This window comes from Callospermophilus lateralis, chromosome 1 (assembly GCF_048772815.1).
Source record: "Callospermophilus lateralis isolate mCalLat2 chromosome 1, mCalLat2.hap1, whole genome shotgun sequence".
NCBI lineage: Eukaryota > Metazoa > Chordata > Mammalia > Rodentia > Sciuridae > Callospermophilus > Callospermophilus lateralis.
The window spans coordinates 71992018-71996908 of NC_135305.1; the positions used below are offsets into that span (position 1 = coordinate 71992018).

At 33.7% G+C, this 4891-nt stretch overlaps 1 non-coding gene across 1 annotated transcript; it reads right to left on the reverse strand.

Moving 5' to 3' along the window:
• Positions 1 to 2634: 2634 nt before the first annotated feature.
• On the reverse strand, positions 2635 to 2731 carry LOC143384394 (small nucleolar RNA U13). Its single transcript, XR_013089311.1, has one exon. It is a non-coding gene; the product is annotated as a small nucleolar RNA U13 (small nucleolar RNA).
• Between the last annotated feature and the right edge of the window lie 2160 nt (positions 2732 to 4891).

Genomic DNA, 4891 nt, shown 5'->3' on the forward strand with positions numbered 1-4891 from the left:
CTGCTCATGCACACACAATTTCATACACACATAGTTTCCTCATCAAATTTTAAACCTTTTCTTTGACATTGCAGTTTTACAGGGGAAAAGTGACCCTCAGAATCAGCATGAATAAAAGACACTCCACTAATAATGTTTGTCCTGTGGGAAAATATACATACACATCAGAGTAATTCATTAATTAGAAAATGCAACATATAAAACATGTGAGATAAAAATAATTAAAATTTTCACTGTTAATATTCTATCACCGTGTCTGATTATTAATGAATAAAATAGTTAAATTTACCACACAATAGGAAACCACTTTTTTTTTTGTCACATAAAATCCAAATGCCTAGTAATTTGTAAGTTCCTTAAGATTAGTGGAGTCTTGTATTTTCTAAATTTCTCCTGGGATCAAAGATCATGACACCCAAATATGCTCTGGAAGACTCTTACCTAGTTGATGTTTTATGTTTTAATTAAGATTCAAAGTAATTTAGAAACTGAAACCAAGGTTCAAATGAGTAATGATCACTTATCTTGGGCTAGTATTATAACCTAATCTCTATTTTTACAGAAGACAGAAAAAATGACAAATAATTTTTAAATGAAGCAAGTTTTTAAAAACTGGCCTAATAAAAGTGATTATAAGTCTTAAAGAATTCCTGCTAAAGTTCTAAGAGATAATAGGAAACTATTTCATCAAATGAACCCCATTTTGAAGCTCACCTCTAAGAGGTAACATCGAAAATCAATTTCAATATGGAATGAATATTAAACCTTTAATATAAAAGTCCACGTTTCTACTCGTGGTATACCTGAACAATAATGTTAGATCCAAAAATATCTTCAATATCTCCAAATCTTATAAAGAAGCTTTAACTTTAACAGGACAATATGAAATATATTTCTTTCAGCAAGAAGTTTATTTCCAATAAAGCTAAGCTTATAATTTTGTTGCTTGTCTCATCCATATCTTTCCTAATTTTGGCTCTGATTAATCTATCAATGATTATAAAAATGTGTTGGAATCTCCTTCCTTGAGAGTGAATGTCAATTTCATCTTGTAATTCTTTCAATTTTGCTGTATATATTTTCAGAGACTTTTAGGTACTTGCAAGTTTAGAATTGTTATTATAATCTTAGTAAATCAAGCCCTTTATACTGTGACTGTGTATGTAACAGTGCTTTTTAAGGTACAGTGTATTTTATTCTCACATTAATGTAATTAACCAAGCTTTCTTTTTTCTTTTTTTTTTTTAGAGTTGTCAAGATTTATTTTTTGTCATTAAAGAATTAAACAATAACCAATACCACCCATTAACTAACAAAAAAATAATCTCAGATTATGTTCCCTAAAATAGAAAGAACACAATCTCAGATTAAAAGGAAAAGTGCTTTAAATTGCAAATATTTAGCTTTATAAAAAATGTACCATATTGCCTTTTCTTTTCTCCTTTCTTCCTCTTCTCCTTCTCCTTCTTCTCCCTTTTTTCCTTCTTCTCCTTCTCCTTCTTCTTCTCCTTCTTCTTCTTCTTCTTCTTGAGACAGGGTCTTACTATGCTTCCCACACTGGCACTGGTTGAGACCAGTGAACTTAAGTGATTCTCTGTAGTGCTGGGACCATATGCATGTGCCATGACGCCCAAATATAGAAACTTTTTGATAGCACCTCTCCATTGCTGGGGGTATTTATGCAGGGTGTGTTGTAAAAGGAACTCTTCAACTAAGCAGCAGATCCCAAATACCAATCTACATATCAGTACCTGCCCCGTAAAGTTTTCCAGATCTCATTTTCAAATGAGGAACAAAAAGGCAATATAGTACATTTTTTTATAAAGCTAAATATTTGAAATTTCCAAGCTTTAGATTAGTATTTACCTGATATATCTTGTTAATCCTTTACTTAGAACATTTTTGTGTCTTATATTTTATATGTGACATTTATAAATAGTATATAGCTAGTTTTGTATGAGTAAAATCTGAAAATTCAGTCTTTTAAAAATTTATTTGCTCATTTTTCTTAGGTACTTAAATTCCAAGCAGCATATTGCACCACTAAATTCCTTGATGTAGATCTCAAAACAAATTTTCTCACACACAAAAAAGCAAAAAACAAAACAAAAAAAATCCCCAAACATATGGAATTATGAACTAAATATTTTTGCTAGTGCCCAATTCATATGCTGAAATACGAACTCTTACTGTGAGAGTGTTAGGATGTGGAGCCTTTGTCAGGTAATAAGGATGGGACCTTTATGAATGGGACTGGTGCTCTTACAAGAGAATCCAGAGAGCTCTCCTATCTTCCCATTATGTGAGCATACAATGACTGGTTGAGAACCTGAAGCCCAAAGAGAGTGCCCCAGCAGAATGACTACACCACACTATGATCTTAGACTTTCAATAACTTGAATTATAAGAAATAGTTGTCTGAAGTTTATTAGCCACCCATTCAAGGATACTAAGACAACACCTAACACCATTAACCAACTAACCTACCTTCCTTCCTTTCTTCCTTCCTTCTTCCCTCCCTCCCTCCCTCCCTTCCTCCTCCTCCTCCTCCTCCTCCTTCTTTTTCTTCTTCTTCTTCTTTCTCTCTCTCTCTCTCTCTCTCTCTCTCTCTCTCTCTCTCTCTCTCTCCTCCTAATTCAGGTAATGTGCTAACATTGCAACAATTTTCGAGGGAGTCACATCTCTCACAATGGCCTGAAAAATCAATCATCATGTTTATGAACATGAGGATCCTGATAATTAACTTCTTTTGTCAACTTGGCTAAGCTCTGGAACACATCTGTTTGGTCAAACACTAGTCTAGATGTTGTTGTGAAGGCATTTAAAAGATGTGATTAACATTTACAACCAGTTGACTTTAAGTAAAAGCAGATTATCTCTTATAATATGGACGTGTCTCAGTCAGTTGAAGGCCTGAAGAGCAAAGATGCATTTCCTGAATAAGAAGGAATCCCACTTCCAGACTATTACATAGAGATCTTAGTTGAGTTCCAGCCTGCTGACCTGCCTTGCACATTTTAGACTCAATACTATAGCATCAACTTTTTACAGAATTTTCAGCTTGTCAGCCTGCACTATAGAATCTAGATTTAACCAGTCCACACAATCAGAGTCAGTTCCTTTAGGAAAAAAAAATTCTTGAAATATAAATGAAATACATAGAGGTACAGGCACAGTAGATACAGATTGGTTTTCATTCTCCGGAGAATCCTGGCTAGACAAACACCTTAGCACATTCAATAATTTCTTCATATTTCTTCATACCCAATTCACAGCCAAATTTTCCAGATTTCCATTCAGTATCCAAGTCAGTGTCCACTCCAGGAGTATGCATTGTCATGTTCCTCCCTGCTTGTAATCTAGAGTAACATGTTTTTTATGATACCAACTACATCAATAGATTTTACCAGTTGTTCTGGAAAATTTCCACATCCTAGAAGAATATAATTACTTTCTGAAGATGAACTTCTGTGGCTTCTGAAAGTTAGACCTAAAGTCTTCATTAGATTTAAGTTCAACCATCTGGGCAAGAAATTGATCATGATTAACTTTTAAAATTTGCATTGTCTCTTCTTAGGAGACACAGAATGCTTATATCCTGTCATTAGGTACCACAGGTTGGCATAGTGTCTGAATAATCTTTTTTTAGGGAAAGTTACGTTTTTTCCTCTTGCAATCAGAACATAGTTTATGTGGTTTCATAGTGCCAGTTTTTTTTTATGATTTCCAACAGATTTTTTATTATTATTTGTTCATTTTTAGACTCACATGACAGTAGACTGCATTTTGGCATGTTACACATACATGGAGTATAACTTATTCTTATTTGGACCCCATTCTTGTGGTTGTGCATGATGTGGTGTTACCCTGATCATGTTCATATACAAGAATAGGATGTCTATTTCTGATTAATTCCACTGTCTTTCCTATTCCCCTCTCTGTCTCTTCATTTCCCTTTGTCTAATCTAATTGATTTCTATTCTTCTCCTCCTTCCTTTCCTTCCTCTTCTTCCCCTCCTTCCCCTCCTTTGTTGGGGGTTAGCATCCACATACCAGAGAAAACATTCTGCCTTTGGTTTTGGGGGATTGGCTTGTTTTACTTAGCATGATATTCTCCAGTTCTATCCATTTACCAGCAAATGCTTTAAATTCATCCTTCTTTATGGCTGTTATTCCATTGTGTATATATACCACATTTTCTTTATCTGTTTATCTGTTGAAGGAAACCCAGGTTGTTTCCATAGTTTAGCTATTGTGAATTGAGTTGCTATAAACAACGATGTGGCTGTGTCACTATAGTATGCTGATTTTAAGTCCTTTGAGCATAAACTGAAAAGTGGGATAAGAATGTCATATTTCTTTTCCTACTTCTATCACTGTTGGCATATTTATTAGCTTGACTTGAAACTTAGATGCTCTGATTGTCTGATATATTTTAATCTGTAGGAAGTACGATCATTAGTATTTTATTTAGTGATAATATGTTTAGGTTTACGAACTTACTTATTTTCTCAATTAACATTTCATCTAGAATATCAGATCTTTATCCTAAAATAAGGCTGCAGATAGGTACCACACAGGCCCTCAGGAAAAACTGCCTTGTACAGAAGAGCATACTCTCACTGCTCTGTTTTCAGATTATGACTTAGCCTTTTATTTTTACATGGGGAGAGTGAAAAGACTCACTTGTATTACCCTGACCATTTGTAAGCAACCCAGCAACACAATGTAAATTAAGTTGCATTAATTTTATGTACATTTTAATTATTTTTGTATGCAATGATTTGCTGAAGTATCTAAATATGACATAGTAATGGTAACCAAAACTAACAATTTGGTTAAAAATTAATTGAATATTGCAATCTTTTAAAGTACATTGGTAGAAATTATT